The 23,914-nt window shown below is 43.1% G+C and overlaps 1 protein-coding gene and 1 pseudogene across 1 annotated transcript in view; both read right to left on the bottom strand.

Annotated features, from left to right (window-relative positions):
• Window positions 1-23,914, bottom strand: part of PITPNC1 (phosphatidylinositol transfer protein cytoplasmic 1) — a 258,284-nt gene that overhangs the window by 188,192 nt on the left and 46,178 nt on the right.
• The window catches only part of LOC118886581, a 48,416-nt pseudogene continuing 40,143 nt past the window's right edge, over window positions 15,642-23,914 (bottom strand).

Genomic DNA, 23,914 nt, shown 5'->3' with positions numbered 1-23,914 from the left:
AGGCTGAACAGGGACTTCTGTGTCTCTTTCAGGCACTAACCAAAATGCAGCTACAGATTTAGAAAAGATCACTCGTATAGCATTGGATTTGAAGAAATGAACTAAAAAAGATCTCTTTTAGAAAGACAATGGATGGGTTTGATGGGTAAGAGGTCCCTCCACCGAAACCCAAGTCCAGCTGGGATGGATGAAGCCTGTCTGTAACGTCAAAAAGTTTCCCAGATGCCCTCACAGGCTTCATTTCATTCAAATATTCAAAAAGCAAACACTGACCCAGAGTACTTTCTCTTTAGGGGGAAAGAAAAAGGCACTACCTCCTTCCTTTCCAATCCAAGTGGTCTCTAAGCTAGAGGTAAAGTGAGAGTCTTAGGGGCTGAACACAAGGTGACCCTTCCATCACCGGCTAATCGGGGTGCCATCACTCTTAACAGGCAGAGCCTGGAGGCACCTAGACTGGAGTCTTGGTTTGGTGACAATGCTATGATGCACCCGGAAATTGGGGTCTGTGAAAACACACTCTACCTGCGAGCGCTGAGCAAGACTTTTCCGGCGAGGAGGGGAGCACCTGTGTTCTCAATCTAGGAGAACTCATAGGGCAGAGGGAAGCTGGGACCCTCAATGGAGGCCACCCAGTCCTTGAATGCTGTCTGAATGGTAAAAAAAACTGGAGTCCCCAGTGGAGATACCAAGGGACAGCTCAGAAAATCTTGCCTCAGAGGCAACACCCAGTATTTCCAAACTTCACCTGGGAATCTTGTTACAGTGCAGATTCTGATTCAGAAGTTCTGGGATGGGGCCTGAGATTCTGCATTTCTAACAAGTTTCCAAATGATGCTCTGCTGCTGGGCCACAGACCATACTCTGAGTTGTAGCAGTTCAACCCAGGCAACACATTAGAATCACTATAGTTCTGAAAGGGAACCCCCTGACCCAGTCCTTCCCCTGCTCAATTAAATCAGTATGTGTGGCAGTGATGCCAGTCACTGGGCTTTTTTTTAAGTACCCCAGGTGAGTCTTATGTGCAACCAGGGTTGAGGACCCACTGGCTGGGCTAATTCTGGCTCTCACCATCAACTAGATATGTGGACCCAGGAAACTTAATCTCTAGGAATCTCAGTTTGGTATCAGAAAAAGGGGATATGCTGGCCGAAATGGACTGGTATAGAAACAAATGTGCAGTATTTGAAAGCACTTTGAAAGAAGATAAAATACAACAGTTATTTTACTCATCGAGTCTTAGTTTCCTTGGTTAAAATGAGGAGTTCATAGTGTCCCCGACTAATCAAATTTCACAAATACCAGCTGCGTGTTAATTCTATGGAAGAGACTGCTTTTGGCTGAGATCTCCCTGTTGTTCTGTTAACACCCCAAAGCCCAATGCACTGGGATTCTTTCTTAAATGACAACTGACTCATCAATGGATTTTAGGCCCCAATGGCATCCTAGCCAGTACCTTGAAAAATCCTCCTAAAATTATTTTAAATATGGATTCCCAGCACCCATTGATGACTGGTGCTGATCTATGAAGCAAACCCACATTACCGCCCCCCCCCTTCTACTCTTCCCCTATCTTGCCAATCCCAAGCTCCCTGGGTGCAAGGAAGGTTCTCTGCTGCCAATTTTCAACTTTCTGTGCCATGAACAAAGCTTCGAAAGGCATCAGTTCTGCCAACCACCAATAGATGGCATCAGCGGTCGTGAAAGGTCGTTTCAGCCTCCGCCTCGTTCCTCAATCTCTGTCATGTTTGCTATGTTTGAAATGCAGTGTCCTGTTAAAAACTAACCGAAGGTAAAAGAGTTAAAAAAAAAAAAAAAAGTCAAAATGCGTAAGTGTCTTTGGATAATAAAACGAGAATTGTAAAGGACTAGGAGTCCCCGCCATCCCCAGCTCGCTCAGGAAACAACTTTACCAGCAACCGACATGTACCCAAGCTAGGTTAGTGTCATGTTGCATTTAGAACAAATGGGCTTTCAGACACTCATCGGTGAGAAGAGCGTCTTGTCCCCAGCTGACATCCCATTGAAGCTGATTCTCAAACGCACACAGAAACCACAGAGAAAGCAAAACAACCCACCACCAGAAGGCAAGGCTATAACCGCAGCAACACTCGCCAGAACAAAGACCCTCTGAGAACCAGAGCTCCATTTCCTCTTGTGTGCTGAGAACATCACAGCTGTTCCCAAGAACCCCCCCACCCACTTATCAACGGCGGCCACGCTGATGTTCACGCCAGGGCAGCTGAGTTCTCTGTGCAGGAACCCAGGTAAATGCCATCGTCTTAGTCTTTCAAAAGTAACACTCAGGAATTCTGTGCGTGGCCAGCATGGTGTATGCTATTTGAGATCACTGGCTCTCAGCCAAGCCATTTTATTCTCCAGGGGACATTTGGTGGCACTGCCTCCAACTTGGTGGCACAGGATACATTCTGGTGATCACACTGGGGAAGGAGGAGAGGATGCCACTGGCATCTGGTGAGTGGAGGCCAGGAATGCCACTAAACACCCTACAATGCACAGGACAGCCCCTCACAACAAAGAATGAGCCAGTCCAGATGTCAATAGTGCTGTGGTTCAAGAAAGCCTCCTCCAGAGGCCAGGAATTTCTGCCAAGAAAATTTAAATTCCAAAAGCCAATTTCCTACTGTCGTCACCAAAAAACATCCTGACGGAGAAGACAAAAGATAATTAATGGGAACTCCTTCCTGAGAAAAAGAGCAACCTTCCCAAGCTTTCTTTGTCCCTGTTTTTGAGAACACAGTGTCCCTCGTTTTTGCCAAGGCCCCCCCTCTTTTGGACCTCATTCTCACCGGCCTTCTCAGGAACTTGGCTTCCTCCTCCTCAGCATCTACACCCTCCCTCACCACCTCGCTCTACCTTGTTCAGAGAGGCTGTTTTCCCCTTTTAAAAACATCTCTCACCTACAGAATAACATAAATACCTGTTGAGTCTATACTGATGTAAACAAATAAGTGGATAAATAAATAAATGGAAGAGAAGGGACAAAACATCCTCACAGAAGAATTCCAAGAAATAAACATAGAAGGAATGAAAGAAATAGAAAACCATCAACAGAACATGATGGTAATAATGGCTGCCGGTGAGATCCACTGGTGAATGTTGAAAGTTTTTAAAGGAGAAACAGGTTACTTGCATAGTCTCAAAGCATCTCTCCAAAAGCATTTATTAATCACTGTGGTGGTTTTAACACCCTTAAACAACTTTTTTTTTCATGCCCTCCCTCTACTGGGTAGAGCTTAATCCCCCCCACCTTGAATGTGGGCTGGATTTAGTGACTCACTTCTAATGGATGGAGTAGGTCCCAGGGACAGCTTTCTAGAATATCAGGCTGACCTCTGGCAGTTCTATTCTTAGAGGTCATGGAGATATTTTGACACAATATCCAAATGCACCACACACCTGGCTGTGGCTGGCAGGTGGCTTTGATGCAGAGATAGTGTAGCGTTTACCCTGAGTGACATTAACTTGTAGAGCAAATCTGGTTGGGGTGCGGGCAAAGCAAACCTTATAACATGCCTAAAGCGACAGGTTGGTGTAGTGAAAGAACAATACCTGGTTCCCAAATTCAAAACTGTGTAACAGCCATTCAATCACCGACCACGGCCACTTCAAAAGCCTTGGTGACAACATCCATTAAATTAATACCCCAGTCACTCTGGGTCAGAGTAAATATGAAACAGGTACAACTGAAACCTTTCTCACTCGTCCACAGCTCCCTCTCCCCATCTTGTATCTGGAAAGAAATCTGAGGTCAGGAAAAAAAATCTGGATGCCTCAGAGCCCTTTTCAGCTAAAATGGGAACAAAAGCAGGCTCAAGAAGGAATCAAGTGAACCTTAGCACAAGAATGCCAGCTTGTTATTTTGCAAACAGTAGGGTCAAAGCCCTGTATATAGGGAAAACAGTTTGGGGCAGAAAATTAATATTCACTGCTGAGACCTATTTGCCATGAGTTGACTCTGGAAGCAAATGGGTGAAAGATGGATCAGGATGAAAGCCTTCATCATCTCCCATCCTACCTCCCACCAACACCAGGGACCACCACTCCTCCCAGAGCCAGCGAACCCCCAGTGGGGTCCAGCTCAGCCACAGGTGCCAGAAGGCAGGGGCATCTGATTCTCCTTTCCTGTGTCCAGGAGTAAGTTTTTCAAGGGAGGGGGCAGAGGACACTGAATTTGGAAGGGCAAAGGACTGCTGTGAAGAGGGACACTTGGAGGAGCGGTGAATTGTGTTAAAGGGAATGAGTAAGAAAAGGTGAATGTCTGGCCCTATTCTCTGCTGGGTAAGGCCAGAGTGCCCTGCCTGTATCCCTTTACCAGGTAAGGGTTGCTGTAAGTGTTGACTGCTAATGGGTCCCATCTGGCCCCCTAGTCTGTAAAATTGCCTTTGGCCTATGGGAGCATCTCCACCTGGAAGGTTATACCTGCCCTGAGGGAGGCCCATAACCGATCAACGGCTGACATGGGAGAGGGAAACAAAAGGCTGACCCCTGGGCAAGGGGAAACAGAGCTCCCCAGGAACCCAGCTAAAACTTCCCTTTCCTCCACTGCCCTGCCACTCTCCTCACCTCCACCTCCTAGGCCAATATATCATCTCCATGAGAATCCCTCGACTTCTAAACAACCTGACCCAAGACATTGGGAATTAGGCTTCCTTGAAGTTTTAGGGGTTTCTGGTAGATCCTGGGAAGAGAATTTCCAGTTCAAGGACTCCAGTGCTCCCTTGAGGACAACTAGGCAGAGAAGACTAAGACCCAAGCCCACCGATGCCCCAAGCACCAGAGAGAAAGCTCATGTCCTGGTTCTCCCTTACTCAGATTGGAGAAAGGACATCAGAAGGAGGTGCCCCCCCCCCTCATACCTGGGTGACAAAGCCATGTCCTAAAAAGATCCTACTACAAAAGGCTGATTTTGCTAGTTCCTGGACACTGTGTACTCAAGTTGGGAAAAACTCAACACTGGCAAATCCAATCTCACAGATCACTTATAAGGCAAAAAAAAGAGTTATGTTAGCTATCAAGTCTTTTTCAACAAGGTATTTAAAATGGGATTTCACACTGGTGCTAGAATTGAGGCACAGATGATCTTTCCTTGGTGTTTTTCAAGGCTTTTTCCTCTACACCAGATCAGTAGGAAACTCTCTCCTTTACACTCTACTGCCTTCCCTCCTTCCCCTTTCTCACTGCCCTGGGCTCCTCTTTGGGCTTCCTAGGATCACCTCCCCCATTTCTCATCTTAGGGTTGATCTCTGGGGACCACTCTAAGACATGTATACATCCAATAATGTAAAATCTTAAAATCATAGTTCCAGAGGGCACACTCCCAGTGAACAGCCCAAGAATGCAAAGCATGTGTCTATGACCTAACTAGTTATAATTTGCTAAAGTACTTGATTCTTGGGCAAAGTAGGTTAAAAGCCAGAGAGTTGTAAAAGAGTGGTCTGAAACAGCCTAAGAACTTTATAAAACTCATAACAATGTGCTTCTTTGGTGCAATTTTACGTTAGCTTTTAAAATTAGCTTTCATAAATCTTTGCCTGGCCCATTATATTTCAGATGTTGAATTTAGGACAGTGTTCAAAGATTTTTATGGGTCCAGTTCACGGTTTCAATTCCAATTTACCATTTTTCCTTTACTGACTTCCTTTTGGAGTTCACCAGCATATGGGTCCTTAAGGACTAAAAAAACCAATGAATTAATCAAAGGGAAAATGTTCTGTTTCTCCCGTTTAGAAATTCATTGAAATATAGATGAAGTCCATCCTGAACAGCAGGACGTTCTGAGAAAGCCATCAGCCTAAATGCCTTTATGAATAACTATTATGTTAGAAGCTCAAAAGATCTTATATCTCAGCCAGATGAATAATCAGGCCACTAGGGAACACAGGGAAGAAAATGAATATAATGCAGGTCTATATATTTTTTTCCTCTGCTTGTCTGAACACATAAAATATCTTTTTATTTTTACCACCAAGTACACATTCAGGTAGCTTCTCCTGGCATCAGTGATGCTTCTCGACTCTAAGTTAAGGACTTCTGGAGGCTGAATTTGCTTCCTCCGGCCTCCAAAGCACTATGTGAAGTACAAAATCATTACATCACGAAGGCAACATCCTGCTTAACTTGTAAGAACTATTAGTATGGGCTCAGGTAAAGCTGATTCAATATTGCCACAAATGCATACTGTGGAAATACATGCCACATATTCAATTAAGAAAGTGATTAATCAGTATTGTAACTAAGTATTGAAAAAAAACAAAACTGGGCTTCCCTGGTGGCGCAGAGGTTGGGGATCCGCGTGCCGGTGCGGGAGACACAGGTTCGATCCCTGGTCTGGGAGGATCCCACATGCCACAGAGCAGCTGAGCCCGTGCGCCACAACTACTGAGACTGCTCTCTGGAGCCCGCAAGCCACAACTACTGAAGCCCGCACGCCTAGAGCCCGTGCTCTGCAACAAGAGAAGCCACTGCAATGAGAAGCCCGAGCACCGCAATGAAGAGTAGCCCCCACTCGCCGCTACTAGAGAAAGCCCACCTGCAGCAATGAAGACCCAATGCAGCCAAAAGTAAATAAATTTGAAAAAACAAAAAACAAAAAACTAACCCAAATCAAGCTTTCAGTTCCCCCTACCTGCCAATCAGAGGTACAAAGAGAAAAATACTATCAGTGTTCATCTCTCCTTAGCTATTATAAACTGTTACTTGCTATGCAAAGGCATTAACAAGTCCAAATTACTACAGGATGCTTATGGTTTTAAAAAACACAAATGCTACATACGATTAGTATATTACTATATATACGTGTGTATATATAAATACAGTCTATGTATTTGCCTATAATTATTTAATGATCCAACTAGTTTTTTTTCCTTGAAATATGCCATTCAGAAAATACCATTACATCATGTAAATAATTTCCCTGGCTCCACCCCAACTGCATAAAAGCAGTCTTTTTTCCAGTACAACGTGTATTTGGAAAGTGCCTGCTTTGTGGTGTTCTTGTCCAGGTCACCATACTTAATTAAGCACACGACAGAAAAAAAGGAAAAAGAAAGGAAAAATCAAAACTGTAGCTAAGCTCCCTCCTCCCAACTCAGAATCGGCAGAACTCTCCTTGTCAAAGGACCAAACACATGAACTTCAATGATGTGAGCCGCCAACAACACAGTCATCTTTAAATTCAAGCAGTACATTGTGAAAGCAAATGGAACGCTACCCAGGTGAGAAGTGGAAGAGAAGTTCCCCAGGGAACAGTGATGGGCAAAAGGCCAAGGACCAGGTTGAGTGCTGGCTGTGTGACTGATTCTGTGATGACGAGCAAGTTATAACATACTTTGCGGCTTCAGATTCCTCATCTACAATTAAAACACTGGATTAAATGGTCTAAGGTTCATGCCAGGTCAAAATTCTCAGATTTTTAAGACCACCTCAACACCTGGGCATTGCTGAGACTCCATGACACTGATCCTGACTCCCAAGGCTGCACTGTGGTCGCTGAAAAGAAGATTTTGCTTGTCACTCTCCAAGACAATGGGATGGGTTTGGAGCAAAACAGGAAAGACATGTCCTGTATGATATGCATGTGGTCCCCTTAGGTGAAAGAAAATCACCTATTTCATTAGTTCCCAAAGGATATGGAGTATCTTTATTCTAAGACAGACCAGACTGACTCAGGCACTGCCCCGACAGCTACATATTATCCTGTGCTGTTCTATTGGGACCTATTATCTATTTGACTCAAGTAGGAAGATTCTAGAAGCATTTTCAAAATGGGAATACAAAATATGTTTTACTTCTAATTTGAGTAATTTGAGAAACCAGTGGCATTTGCTCTTCTCATATACACAGTTTAAAGCAAGAGAATGAAAGAGTTCTGAGCCCTAGAACAGAAATAAAGGCTAACCCCTGCAGCACAGTGCAGAGGCTGTGAGAATATGCTGGCATCTTAAACTGCTTATCCACCTGTAATGAACAATGGCTATCCAGAGGCTGACAGAGAAAGTATGGAAAATCAATGAGCATTCACTTTGACAGACAATTCTGGGGGCAGAATACCTGCCACCAGGTAATAAATCACTTCATTTAAGTTTATCTTTTTAGCAGTGCACAGTGGATTATACCCATACATCACTTCAGCCCTTCTTTTCTGCCCTGTTGACAAAGGACAAATTGAGAAGGATGGTCGGAAAGCCGGGAGAAAGAAGGGAGGAAAACAGAAGAGCTCTGTTCCTAGGCCTGTGTCGTAAAAGAAATAATAATGATGATGATGATGATGATTCAATTTCATTGTTTTCTAAGCATCAGTTCCATCTGTAAAATCTTATGGCACTTCCTGGATTTACCAATGAAGTGACCATGGGTTGGAAAATAAAGGTAGCTTTTTTCCAGATCCCTTAGGACATACTATATATCTACAGTCTCAACAGCATCTCAAGCACTTGGCTTTTCTAACAATGGGTGAGTTTATGGGTTTCACTAATGATACTGCTTAGAAACTGGTACCCTGAGAAGTCTTGCAGCACAGAACTGAATATGGTAAATGGGACTTCAGGTGCAGCAATATGGTGGCAGATTAAGACAATGTGAAAAAAAAACCTCCCACTACAAATACTTAAGAATGCTGGGTAAAACATGACCTGAAAAAGAAAGGGAAAAACTGAGTGAAAGCACATGAGTGGATTCTGAGACTGCTTTTGTAACTTACAGACTTGTATTTTAAAACCCAAGTGGACAAAGGAGGTGAAACCATGGGCTGCCATGAGGCAGAGTTGGAACTAAAACACTTGAGGACAGGCAGGACCCTCAAAGAGGGGCTTCCTCAGTGAGACTGGGGGCGGGGGGGAACTCATACCCTAGAAAAGGGGTCCAAGAGGACAATTTTGTGTGTCCCTGGGCTCTGAGTGAAAAAAAAACCACCTCTCCTCTGAAATACGGATGTCCAGATCTGAGCCTTGAGCAGAGTAATCCAGGAAGTTCCAAACTAAGAAATTAGCAGAAACACTGGCCCCAAGCCAGTGATACTCCTGAGATCTCTAGAAGAAGCAATGCAAATTGTTCTGGAGGGGGCCTGTTATCAGGTCACAGAAAAAGTAATCCCCACTCAAGATTAGCTTATAAGAAAATTTAAAATTACAATATATCATGAGAAGAAAACAGCAAACACAACAAACAAGATTGTTAGAATTCCAGGAACTTGGGTACTTCCCTGGTGGTCCAGTGGTTAAGAATCCACCTGCCAATGCAGGGGACACAGGTTCAATCCTTGGTCCGGGAAGATCCCACATGCCACGGAGCAACTAAGCCTGTGCACCACAACTACTGAGCCCACATGCTGCAACTACTGAATCCTGTGTGCCTAGAGCCCATGCTCCACAACAAGAGAAGCTGCTGCAATGAGAAGCCCATGCACCTCAACGAAGAGTAGCCCCCACTCGCCACAACTAGAGAAAGCCCGCGTGCAGCAATGAAGACCCAGAGCAGCCAAAAAATAAATTAAAAAAAAAAAAGAATTCCAGGAACTTGGGATAACAAAATTAAAATCTGAAAAAGAGAATACAAAATAAGCATGCTTAAAACTATGAAAGACATAAAAGTAGGAAATAAAACCCTGAGGGAAAAAAATATGCAAAACAGCCAAGTATGAAAATAAGCCAAACAGAACTTCTAGAAATATTATAATCACTGAAATTAAAAAGTCAACAGAAACGTTAAATAGATTAGACACAAGTAAAGAGAGAATTAAGTAAAATGGAAGACAGATTTGAAGAAATTACCAAGGGGCATCACAGAGATAAAAGGGGCATGAAAGAATAGCTCCTGGAATAGGGAGTACAATGAGACTATTCCATGCATTTAATGCAAGATCCAGATGATGCAAATAGAGAGACTGTGTTAGTTTGGGTTCTCCAATAAGCAGATGCCAAGAAAGGATGTTGGGAAGAGAAAGAGTGGGAAGGAGAAACCTCAGACCAGAAAGTCATGGCTCAAGGACTCCCCATTTAGAAGAGTCCTATATCCCACAGGATGGGCTAGCACTAGTAGCCATGTCTTACTAAGCCAGCAACCAGGAACAGCCCAGGGGAAGCATGGCTTTTGAGTGAATCCTGAGACAGGGCATCTGGGGTCAGTCAACTAGGCTTCCCACAGCTGGAGAGCTGAGAGGCACATTTTCATGGCTGCTGACATGAAGGGGAGCAATATTTTAAAAGATAATAGTTAAGGATTTTCCAGAATTGTAAAAGCCATAAATCTCCCATGTAGAGAATAATAGCAAGTTCTGAGCAGAATAAACCAAAACAAATCTACACATGCTATAGTTAAATGACAGAATATCAAAGGGTATAAAATACCAAAAACAAGGAGAAATTTAAGCTAAATGAAAAGAAAATAAACTGGCAGGGGGGATGACTGGAGTTAATTTTAGACTGCTTTCTAAGAACACACATTTAAGGATAATAAAGCCAGTAGAGGAAAAAGGGAGGAACTGATAAAACTCAATTCAGTAAGACAGGAAATGAGAAAAAGAAAGCAAAGGAAAAGTATGGAAAATAGAAAACATGAAATAAGAGAAATAATTTAAAATATCAACTGTTACTATAAATACAAACAGATTAAAATAGCTGGTTAAAAAACTCAGACTGGATTTTTTTCTTTTAATTTAGCCATATGCTATTTACAAGAGGTTCTTGTAAATAAGAACCACTTACTTACTTTACCAGTAAGTAAAACCACTTACCTGTTCTTACTACTTACACAATTTATTAACCTTTTGCAGACTGATTGATCTCATCAATGAGATGAGATTCCCATTCTCATCTGTAGAATGGGATGATAATGACAGACTTAGTTTTTAATCTATAACATGTTTTTCTTAAAATAACACAAGCAAGTACAGCAAAATGTTAACACTTGCGTAATCTTTCTGGTGCGTACATGGGTGCGAGTTTCATTACTGTCTGTACATTTTAATCTATTTGAATTGTTTCAAAAATAAAAATGTTTTCACGTTTAAATCCATAAGCCCAATAACCAAGTAAAAATATAAGACCACAGTAAATGACAATGTTCTTATACACCACTTGGGAGGGCATAGAACTATACACCTTTCCTAGAGAACAATTTTGCAAGATACACCAAAACTTAAAAGATATAGATACTCTTGGGACTTCCCTGGCAGTCCAGTGGTTAAGACTTCATCTTCCAATGCAGGGGGTGCAGGTTCAATCCCTGGTCAAGGAGCTAAGATCCCACATGCCTCTGGGCCAAAAAACCAAAACATAAAACAGAAGCACTATTGTAACAAATTCAATAAAGACTTTAAAAACGGTCCACATCAAAAAATCTTTAAAAAAATATGTAAATACTCTTTAACCGAGGGATTGAATTCTTATAATTTATCCCAAGGAATTAATCAGAAATGTGTACAAACATTTGTGTATTAGTTTACACCTGAGTTATGTCTAATGGTGAAAAATTCAAAACAACTTTAATGTTGTTGGGAACTGCTTTAGTAAACTGTAATGCATCTGTATAACAGAATAGTATGCAGTCATTAAAATTCAGGTTAAGGTTATAGAAGATTATTAGTGACAAGTACATATTAATAAGTGAAAAAAGATACAAAGCAGTATGCATAGTATGAGTTTGTTTTAATTTAAAAAAATATGTGTATATATGTACAAAGACAAGGGACCACCAGTGAAGCACTTCTGGATGGTAAAGATTCTGAATGACTTTTTTTTTATTGTGCTTTTCTCTGTTTTCCAAGTTCTCTGCAGTGAGCATATGGTGCTTTGCAATTAGGGGGGGAAAGCAATCATTACTTCTAAAGTAAGTGGCAATAATTCCAGTTTATACTCTAATGCAGGGGTCCACAAATTATATCCTGCAGGCCAAATCCAGCCTGCCACCCTGCCTGTGAGTTAAGAATGGTTTTACATTTTTAAATCGTTGGGAAAAAAAATCAAAAGAAGAATAGTATTTATAATCTGCCATTCTAATCTAATCTTTGTATTTAATCTTTACAACAACCCTGTGAAGTAGGTACTATGACCCATTTTACAGATGAAGGAACAGAAGCTCCTAGATTGGTTAGGTAAGTAGTCAAAGATCTCCTAGTTACTCAGTCTTTGCTGAAATTCACACCCAAGGAGTCTTACCCCAGACCTTATCCTCTTAAGCTGCTTCCTCCATGTGAAAAGTTCTCCACCACTAGAAGGGCAAATGCAGCCAGCACAGTCTGGTGAATTCTCAGGATGGAAGACCACAGTGTTTCAGTGAAGCCTCGTTGGAGGATGAGGCCCTGTTTCTACCATGATGATAGGAAACACTAACTCTGAACTCCAATTAACCAAGATATTATCCTCCTCAAAAGAATTCCATTCTTGGGCTTCCCTGGTGGCACAGTGGTTAAGAATCCACCTGCCAATGCAGGGGACACGGGTTTGATCCCTGGCCCGGGAAGATCCCATATGCCACGGAGCAACTAAGCCCGTGCACCACAACTACTGAGCCTGCGCTCTAGAGTCCGCGTGCCACAACTACTGAAGCCCCTGTGCCTACAGCCCGTGCTCCGCAACAAGAGAAGCCACTGCAATGAGAAGCCCGCACACCGCAACGAAGAGTAGCCCCTGCTCACCGTGACTAGAGAAAGCCCACGCACAGCAACAAAGACCCAACGCAGCCAAAAATGAAAACAAATAAATTAATTTTAAAAAAAAAGAATTCCATTCTTTTCATTAGTAGACCTGTATAACAGAAAATTGTACCCTTTTATTATTATTCTGTTTTGAATTTCATCAATAAAATTTGTGGAAATTTGTTTAGTCTCTCATTATGTAAGCACCTACATAATGTCCTTGATGTTGTGTATTGGCCCACAAAGCCTAAAATATTTACTATGTGACCCTTTGCAGAAAATGTCTGCAGACTCCTGTTTAAATTGACAGAGAAAAGCAAGTGGGGAGAAGCAGAAGTCACAGTATTAGTGGAGTCCCCACACCTGGAACCATGGAGTAACCAAGAACCCAAACGGTTCTCTCTCCCAAGCCATTCCACAAGCTCTTAGTCATTTAGAGACTGTTTCTTTTCTCCTTCTCCTGCTATGTCTATATTTTTTATCCATTACCTCCCACCAAGGGGTGAGCAAAAAAAAGAAAGTAAAACTTAGTTCAGTCAAGGTTATTGCTTCTTAGAAACTCTGGCAAAAATTTGTTCAGGGAAACAGACTTGACTTTTATATCATTTCTGAAGTTAACTTATCAGTGTTTTCTGTTACCAAAAATAACTGAGAATTTGGCCACTCATCCTAAGTATGGGATTGTTCATTCATCCACTTAACAAACCCTAGCATAGCGCACAGATCAGAAGATATATATCAATACAACAAAACATTCTATAATAGAAAGCAGTTTTAAATGACTACAGAAAATGCAAATTAAAACCACAATGAGATACCACCACACCCAGTAAAATATCTATAATCAAAAGGACAGATGATACCAAATATTGGCAAGGATGTGGAGAAAGCAGAACGTAAAATATAAAATGCAACAGCCACTTTGGAAAACAGCCTGGTGGTTTCTTTTCAAGTTAAACATATGACCCAGTAATTCAACTATTAAGTGTCTACCCGAGAGGAATGGAAACATGCATCCATACCAAGACGTGTATACAGATGATCGTAGCAGTATTTTCACAATAGCCCCAAACTGGAAACAGCCCAAACGTCCATCAACTGGTAACTGGATAAACAAAATGTGGTATGTCCACACAATGGAATACTACTCAGCAATAAAAAAGAACCAACTATGATACACTCAACAATATGGATGAACTCAAAACCAGCATGCTGAGGGAGAGAGGCCAGTCTCAAAAGACTGCATATTGTATGATTTTATATGACATTTCTAGAAAAGACAAACTATAGATTCAGAAGTGGATCAGTGGATGCCTGATATTGGGGTGAGAGCAAGGACTATCTACAAACAGGCAAGAGAGAGCTTTGTGGGGTGATGGAAAGTACTAAAACTGAACTGTGGTTGCACAAATACATGGATTTACTAAAACTCATCAGTATACTTATGGGTGAATTTATGGTATGCAAATTAGACCTCAATAAAGCTGTTTTAAAACAAAACTACAGGAGCGAAGGGGCAGATATCTGCTTGAGGTGGAAGAAAGGGTAGGGAAGGCTTTAGAAGAGAGAAATTTTGAGACAATATCCTGATAACGGACATTTAGCTGAGGCAGGGATTTAACAGTGTGCAGGGGCAGGAAGGCATGAAAGCTCAAGTAGGATTTGGGGAGGGAAAAGAAATAGGTGATACTAAAGGGCAAGCTGCACTCAGAGACGGGGGTAAGTGAGAAAACAAGAAGTTGGTAAGAAGTTGGTACTTCATCTCATAGGTCATGGGAAGTCACTACATAATTTGAAGGGGGCTGAGTGACTATCACATTTGAGTTTTAGAAAGCTAACTCTGGAGACAGTGTAAAAAGAAGATGACTTAAGAGATGAGGGGGAAAAAGCAAGAGGCCATGTCCAGGTAAAAGATACAGAACCAACTATTTAGTTTCTAATGAGGTGGTGGGAAAGAAGACAGTTTCTAATCTCAGCAGCTAAGATGCTGGTGTCACTAAAACAAATAAGGACGACAGGAGCAGAAGCAGTTTTGGGGGAAGGTGGTGACATAAATACTGTTTTAGGTTGATTGTGAGGTGCTGTCAAGATATTCAGGTACAAATATCCAGCAAAGAGTTGCAAAACTGGAAAGAGGCTGGGGTTGACGCTGTGGCTTGGGGAATTCTTAGCAAAGAAATAGTCACTGAAACCACTGAGCTGTTAAGATTGCTATGTACTCACATAAACAGCAAGAACTTAGGGCTCAGGATCAAAAAGGCTAATTACAGGGAATTCCCTGGCGGTCCAGTGGTTAGGACTCCTCGCTTCCGCTGCTGGGGGCCTGGGTTTGATCCCTGGTCAGGGAACTAAGATCCCTGCAAGCGTGCAGCCAAAAAAAAAAAGGCTAATTACAGAGTCTACCCTGTCATCCACACAACGACATTAAGAAAATGTTTTTCCTTCTGTTGCTGTTCTTTTTTTTTTAAGCATTAGAAACGTTTATTTGTCAAAATATTTTTTTTTTTTTAAAGTGAGAAGAGTGGAGTAAAGCAAGGCTAAATTTCAGCTAATGTTGTACCACGGTCAGACATAAAAAGACAAAACAAAACAACAACAAACAAAACCCCAATGGTCCTAGCAATTTCAGAAGATTAGCTCCAGTGTCAAAGTCCAGAGCTAAGAGAGAAGAGTAGAAGGTTGCTTGCCACTACACGTGGTCATTTTAAAGGGAAAGGAGGGGAATTCCCTGGTGGTCCAGTGGTTATGACCCAGCGCTTTGGGGGTGGGGGGAGAAGGTTCATCCCTGGTCAGCGAACTAAGACTCTGCATGCCACGAGGTGCAGCCAATTGAAAAAAATTTAAGAAAATTAAATTTGAAAATTTGAAAATAAATAAAAATAAAGGGAAAGGAGATGTTGCAGGTAGACAGGGAGAGGGGTCAACTCCTAAGGAGAGCAAGGTAAGAGGGATTCCACTGTACAGGAAAGAGGGGCTGCCAGCATAATGCTCACCTAGGGCTGTGCTGTGGTCTTGAAGCAGACGGGACAAGTAATAGTTGTAGGTAGTTGGACACGGGAGCTGCTGCTGCCACTGCCCCCTAAGAGCGGACTCGGTAAGGCTCACAGTGGTGGAGTGTCCCTATGCATCACTGTTATACACGGATTCCCCGTGGCCAACGGTGTCAGGTGCGCGCGCTGCTCCACACTGTTTGTTATACTGCTCAGTAACGTCCGCCACACGACCCGTACGGTCTACTGGGCACTCCTGTGACCAGTGCCCCTCTTTCCCGCACTGACAGCAGCCACTCTGGTCTCCCATCCCAGGGGCAGTCCGAAGCCGGCTGGCGGACAACTGCACGTACGTTCGTGTGCCTTGAAACTGTGTGTTGTCAAGGCCCCTGACAGCCCTACTGCATCCTCTGCCCGCTCCACGTGTACGAAGGCGTAATCTTTCACAATGTCACATTCGATGACTGAACCATGCTCCTCCAACCTGGCCCAAAGCTCTTGGTTGGTACAGGTAGGACTGATGTTGCCTACGTGCAACTTGGCTGAAGCTTTGCTCTTCTTCTTTTTTAAATAAATTTATTTATTTATTTATTTATGGCTGCATTGGGTCTTCATTGAGCGGGGGTTACTCTTCGTTGTGGTGCGCAGGCTTCTTATTGCGGTGGCTTCTCTTGTTGCAGAGCACGGGCTCTAAGCAAGTGGGCTTCAGTAGTTGTGGCACACGGGCTTCAGTAATTGTGGCGCACAGGCTTAGTAGGCTTAGTGGCTCCGCGGCATGTGGGACCTTCCCGGACCAGGGCTTGAACCCGTGTCCCCTGCACGGACAGGCGGATTCTTAACCACTGCGCCACCAGGGAAGTCCCTGAAGCTTTGCTCTTATCCTTGCCGGCTTCCACGGTGATGTTCACGCTGTGCAGCTTGTAGCGGATGGCATCCTCGGCCGCCGCCTGGTCCTCTATGTGCACAAAGCCGTAGTTTTGTGGCTTCTGTTGTTGTTGTTTGTTTTTTGGCACAGCTTGCGGGATCTTAGTGCCCCGACCAGGGATCAAACCGGAGCCCTCCCTGGTGAAAGCACGGAGTCCTAACCACTGGAGCGCCAGGGAATTCCCAAAGCTGTAGTTCTTAATGATGTCACATTCCAGCACCTTCCCACACTGCTCGAGGAGTCAGCGGATCGCCTGCTCCGTGCCCTCCTGGGGCAGGTTTCCGATGAACGGCGTCACCGTCCTGACAAGAGCCTCCGTGTGAAGGCGGCGGCGGTGGCAGCGGCGGCGGCTCCGGCGTCTCAGAGAACCCTACAAAATGGCGGCGGGCGCCCGCGCCCCGGCGGCGCGACCGGGCGCTGCTCGCGCGTCAGCTCACGCACGCGCCACTGCGCGCCGCCTCAGGCTCGCGCGCGCCATGTTGCTGTTCCTGTGGTCAGTTTGCTCCTAGCAGACCGCCAACAGATTTTACAAAGAGTTACAGATTACAAAACAAACATGCCAAAGATGATGATCAAACTGGGGACAAATACATAGATGGGAGAGCAGAATGCAGAACATAACAGAGGCAATTGAGACTATATAGAATCTGCTATCTAGAAAGCAAGGTGCATGTTTTAGCTGCCTTTGAAACTCTCATATTGTGAATATGGGTACTAGTCTGCTCTTTCAAGTTAAGGGTACATGGGTCAGATTCCATCTATTGCCCTCAGCTCATCCGCAACCATCCAAATGCACATCAGTTCTACCATCTTGTCAATAATATACTGTGCAAATTGGCACCCTGGAGATCTACCTTCTTGGACCTTCCCAAAGCCCCCAGATGGCTAACACATGGAGAGGACAAAAAATTTCACAGATTGTTATATACAGGGTACTAGGAAATATAGACAAAAGAACGGTAGGCTAAATGCCAGAAGATCCAGATTCTATATTCTTCCACCATGGACAAGTTAATTATATTCTTTGTATGTACAAATGGGAATAGAATGCACAGATCAGATTTTGAAAATTTAAGTGTTGCACCGTGTATGGTAATACTGCTTGAAAGTTCGTCATACCCCACACAACCTCCTGTCTATTTAGGGGCCAAATGAGTTAAAGTTGTGCTCTATTATTTTAGGGGAGAGAAGTGTCTTTGACGGTAAAACTTGAATGTAATTTACAAGAAATCATGCCTAGAGGTGGAGTACTGCGGTATATCATATTCTCCTTCTATACATGACCTTTAATTCTGCTGACATCTATTTCTAGCCTTTGAATAGGAGAACTTAGAACATGACCTAGAGGCCTTCATTCATCAGGCCCCCACCCTCCCTCCCACAATGGATGTGGCCCTTCTCCAACAGTGAGTCACCCACCTTCCCCTCTGCTTTCTGCTTGGGTGGCCACCACCAAGCTGGGGACCCGATTTCCTGGTCTGTCTACCCAACCAGAAAAGAAGTTCCCCGCATGCAGGGTAGAGCTCAATCATCCCTGTGTTCTCAGCACCTGTCAGCATGTAAGGCTCAAAAAATGACCTCCAAGTGAAAGAATGCCAGGAAATTAGGGGGAAAGATGCCAAATGGCACATATTAAAAATAAAATTTTTATACTATTCTATTTTTTAAAATAAAAATTATATATACTTAAGGCATTTGAGATGATGATTTCAGATACATATACATAGTGAAATGATTACTACAGTCAAGCTAATTAACATATTTTTTCTCGTGTTTACCTTTTTGTGTATGTGTGTGATGAGAGCAAAAATTAAATTTTAAAAGTCTCCTGTGCATTGAGTGACAGATGAGTGGATAAACAGAATGTGGTACCTACATACAATGGAATATTATCCAGCCTTGTAAAGGAAGGAAATTCTGACAGATGCTACCACATGGATGAACCTACAAAGCATTATGCTCAGTGAAATAATCCAGACACATGATGCCACTTATATGAGGTACTAGTCAAATTCATAGAAACAGAAAGTACAATAGAATGGTGGCTGCCAGGGGCTGGGGGGGAGGGGGCACAAGGAGTTAGTGTTTAATGGGTACAGAGTTTCTGTTTGGGTTGACGAAAAAGTTCTGGAGATGCGTAGTGGTGATGGTTGCACAGCATTAAGAATGTACTTAATGCCACTGAACTGTACACTTAAAAAAGGTTAAAATGTAAATTTTATGACACATATAACCTCAATTTTTTTTAAGTCTCCTGTGCAGTATTCCGTCTGAGTAAGGATACAGGACTGTGGCCTTTGGCTTATTTTTAGGTGGCTATTTCTTCATAAGATGCATTCTTAAATATCTAATTGATAGCAAAGGGAAGAAAACACATTCAGCATTCACACAGCTCAGTGTCCAAATGTCCAAAGTCATTAATTTAGAAAAATACCACGAGAATCATGAAACTGATTCAAAATTTACTTCTAAACCATGAAAGCAAAAAACGAAGTGTGATTTTAATTGGGTTTTCTGTGAGTGTAAGTGTTGTCTTAGATGACTTGTTTTTTTAATTGTTGGTAATCACTGGCTACCAGTACTAACCTGCCAGAAAAATAAACAGTTAAGTAATTAAAACATTCAAAACCTGAACTAGCAGAGAAAAAAAGTTTATGTTTCTAACACTTTCCTTTTAGCATCAATTGTGATTCATATATCAAAAGACTAACCTTTTAAAAAGAGATGAAATAGCTTTCATATTTGACTATTTTGGTAACCAGCTGTATAGAAAACTATTTTATCATCCCTTTTCCGCACCCCCAGACAGAGAAAGTTGTTGAGCTTGAGATTTCTAGATTATAATGTCGAAGTTCTCATGCAAGCAAAACCTCCCAGGGATGTTAGATGTCTTGTCAAGGTAAAAACAGGAAGATTTTTTTTTTTCTTTGATATCTGTCAAGAAAATATAGAGGTATGCTTATTACTTTCTTTTAAAAGTTCTTTTCCCTTTAAAGAAACGTGTTGTGTTTATTCCAATGGCAGTTTAACAAATAATCTCAGGTTCTCAGCAAGCCCTCAAAACGGGTGATCAGAATGCAACAAGCTGACAGACTCCAAATTAAATTGACACCCCCCAGTCTAAGGCTTCAAAAGATGTGCGTATCAGCATCGTCCAAAGCAAGTCTCTGGATCACTTTTAACTTCTTCCGAATACCAAGCCTTTAAGCCAAGCTCACACATGGCGGAGGAGAAAAGGCAGGAGAAGGGACTTTGCTGTGTCAACATGGACATCCCTTAGAAGGTCAGTGCAAATCAAAGAATTACAACCAAATGGTTTTAATCGCTTGGGTGACAATGCACAGGTGACAAGGGGGAAGAGCAAAGAGATAAAAGTGTTAGTGCTTGAAGGAGATGATGCACCCACCTTTGCAGTTCAGTAAACATGGCCTAATGGTGATTTTGTCTGTGGATGGTGAGAAAGGACTTTGCACCAGAAGATCTTATCCCTCGGGAAGGACTAGATTCTAGTCTTAGATTCACAGAGTCACAAAAGAGGAGAGAATGGCCCGGTGGCTCTAAACAGATCCAGTGGAGGGGAGAAACGGAGGAAACATTATGAAGATGGAGTCGTGAATAAAGCACGCGTGAAGCACCTACAAAGGGCAGCTTCCTGGGTCCTGGAGAAGCCTGGTACCCCCTTCCGCAAGTCGAGGAAGCTGCCCTGATTCTGGAAGCATCTGGTTCCAGATGAGAAAATCACTTCACTCTGGGTGGAAGAACCTCAGACAGCCGTACAGTCAGGGACACATGCAGACTGAGGTGATCAAAAGAAAACACCCAGATTAAGCCCACAAATCATTTTCAATAAGCCTTTCCAGAAAAGCAGTGTGGTGAGAGAAGTCCCGGGGATGTGATGTATTAGTGTGGAGACCGTGGGTAACAATACTCTATTGTACATTTGAAAGCTACTGAGAGAGTAGATCTTAAAATTTCTCATTGCAAGAAAAAAATTAAAAAACCAAAAAACAGCCGTGTGTGTGTTAGCTGGGATCCCAGGTAAAAACTTCAGAAAATAAACACCTTCAAAGAAAGGAGACTTCTCTCTGCGGTTTTGAGGACGAAGTTTCACATCCGCTGCTCCCAAGTCCCAGAAAGGCTTATTGTGCTGGGGAACTGGGGTGTGCGAGCTTTGAAGACTTAAACAAATGATCAGCTCTCTCCGTCAGAGATCCTAAAGTCTCCTAAGAGATTCCAGGTGGCAATAAATTAATAGGCTCACTCTTTATTATGTTTCTATTTCTCCTAGCTTAAAAAAAAAATCTTAATCAGAAACAAAATTATTTCTTTACCAAAGGCTCCCGTTTCTGTGTGATATCCTAGTTAAACTTGCACATTTTTTCTCCATTCTGTTTTTTTTTTGGACTCAGAACAATTTCCTCCTCCTAAGCAGAAAATCCTCCAGAAAAAGTGTTGGTTGTGCCCTAGTTTCAGGAGGTGATGAAGAGGCAAGTCGCTAAAGCAATATGGAGAAAACTACTACTTGTGGCCCCGGGGAGAAAAAAAAAGAATCAGCCAAAGATACCTAGAGTCAGACTGGAACTTCTGGAGCAATCTAAGCCTTACCTCCAAATGCCTAAACAATAGCCTCTATTTATGCACACTTCAAAAGACCTCATTGCATCAGAAGGCACCGTGCGAATAAGATTGCAGCTAATTCTCCCAGCAGCAGAAATGCACTCCCGTGAATAACAAAGCTTCGCTCTGTTATTCATAATAAGGATTAAACCCAGTGGGATAAAATACACAGTTGCCAGGTCATCTTAGTGTAGGGCTGAGCATGGAAAACTGAGTTCTCATTTCTCCTCCACTAAAGCCTGGTGGTTGGTACAGGAGCCAGTTCTTTAAATGTCCTGTAACGATTTCTTTTGCTGTTAAAGGAGAAATCAGTTAACAAGGAAAGTGCTCTGAGAGACAGTTGAAGGGCACTGAATAAATATTACTACTGTCCTCAGCCCCCTGTCACAATTGAGTGCAGACCTTCAAAGGAAGGTAACACATTGTTACCTAAAACTAAAAGATTACCCCAGCCCATCCCCCCACCTAAAAGGCTGCCTCTAAAGCATCGAGGGCCTGGCCCCCTATCTGTTCCACACCTAGGTTTTTCTTCCCATTCCCTCTCCCCGCCCTGACCCCTGTTCCAGCAAAAACAATCTGTTGACCCCTTGCGCACACATGACTTAACAGCTTCCGACTTACAACCTTTCTTTGCCAAAATCCGTATTCATCCTTCGAGACTTGCTTTAAAAGGGCCTCCCCATGACCCCAACCCACTGACAGCTCTTTTTTGCACATGGCTCATATTGAGTTTGCAATCAATTAAAAGTTTAATGTTCTTACTGAAATAATTCTATTTGGAATAATATGTTGTCTGGAATTTGCTTCAAAAAAAAATCCAAGGATAGGTGTGGAGGGTGGGGCATTCAGGGTGGGCCCCGTGTGGGTTCATCAGAGGGGTCTCTCTACTTTTTTAAAAAAGTCTTTATTGAATTTGTTACAATATTGCTTGTGTTTTATGTTTTGGTTTTTTGGCATGTGGGATCTTAGCTCCCCTACCAGGTATTGGACCCGCAACTCCAGCACTGGAAGGCAAAGTCTTAACCACTGGACCGCCAGCGAAGTCCTGGGTCTCTCTACTTTTGCTTGTGTTTGAAAGTTTCCATAGCAAAAATCTGAAAATTTTAGTGTCACAAAGCTAGCTAAGGACAACCAACATTCGAACTCAGATTGCCTGACATTAAGAGCAGAGCCCGCTAGGCTGTTCTATTGTTTTCCATGAATTATTTCATAGTTGCTGTTACTGCTTTATTTCACTGTATCCAGCTGTATTCATTATTCATTTGACATGAAAAGCCCGGTTGCTCTCCTCAAGGAGAGCAGGCAGTGTAACTGGGGACACAGGTAAACAGATAAATCACAGCAGAATCAGTGAGTGTAACAGCCAGGATAGGAACCGAGTGGAAACAAACAAATTTCTATGGGAAAACAGCAATTAAGCCTACTTGGGGAACTCAAAAAGGCAGCCCAGCCGGGAGCTGTTATCCCAGGTGGAACTCGAGAGCTAAGCAGGGACGTCCAAGGTGAAGGAGTTTGGGGACAGGAGCGCAACTCGGGCAGAAGCTGTGGTGTGGGCAAAGACGCAGTCCTGAAGAGGCGTGATGAGGAAGGAACAGGGCCAGGTGGGTCAGATGCCCTGGTGAGGTAAGTGGAGGCCCAGACTGTGATGAGGCTTGCAGCCAGGCCAGCAGGGTTGGATTTTACCTCTTAGACAATCAGGAGCAAATGCGGAAGTGACGTGATCACGGTTGGTCTGTTAGGAAGGTCACGGTCAGCTGTGCACCTAACAACCTGGAATGGGCTTTTGCAGCAGGTCATAGCCAGGATTAGGTACAGAGAGACTGAGGTACAAAATTTACGGGGACGCCAAAGAACTCAGCGATTCAGATGACCCGCCTTGGACAATGGGAGAAAATGGGTGGGGGGCTTTGCAGTTTTCTGTATCAAATAGTAACCGGATTCCCACTCCACCCTCCTGCCCGTGTGATTTCCACTCGGCCCATGTTAGCTTCAGTCCTGCGTCATGGAATATGGCCCCATCTCTGCAGAGCAAATCAGAGGCCAGTTCAGGATTGGGGACAGTTTAAGTGACAATAAGGGTGAGGCGTCATCCTGATGAACCATCAGGTGTGGAAATGCACTCAAGAGAGACTCACAGTGATGGAGGAGGCCTTAATAAATAAAAGCTGCTACCAAACCTAACTTTTGGATGGCTTCGGAAGGCTGAGTTGCTCTGAGAGGGAGGTACAGAGATATCAACTTGCCATCCATGGCCCGGCCCAGGCAAGGAGCTATGACTAAACAGGAAATCGGTTACTGAGCAGTTGAACGGATGTATGAGTGTTCAAAGCGCAAGCACCAGGCTATACTCTGAGACATTCTACAAAGTGAAAGCAGAGCTGTGTTAACCCTGACAGATGTGTAAGAGACTCGTGTAAGAGGCAGGACCTGCTTGGGTCTCCTGAAGAACTAATTCTCTGTGAGTAACTATGAATTATTCAATGCTATGGTTTATTGGGCATCTACTATGTGCCCAGTATATCACAGGCATATTTTTTAAACCACCCCAGAGCCCTGCAATGGAAAGCGCTATCTTTATTTTACAAAAGGAAGCTCAGAAAGGTTGAGTTGTGAGCCTGAGTTCATAGAGCTGGTCCTAAAGGAGCTAGAATTCAAACCCAGAGCAAAGTCAGGCTTAGAGTAAGGAGAAACTTTTCCTTTTGAGAGCTCAGTGACGTTCTGGTTAGAGAG

The sequence above is a fragment of the Balaenoptera musculus genome, chromosome 20, assembly GCF_009873245.2.
Source record: "Balaenoptera musculus isolate JJ_BM4_2016_0621 chromosome 20, mBalMus1.pri.v3, whole genome shotgun sequence".
NCBI classification, from domain to species: Eukaryota; Metazoa; Chordata; class Mammalia; order Artiodactyla; family Balaenopteridae; genus Balaenoptera; species Balaenoptera musculus.
Note: the sequence above shows the minus strand (reverse complement) of the source record. Positions and strands in the feature narration are given on the sequence as shown.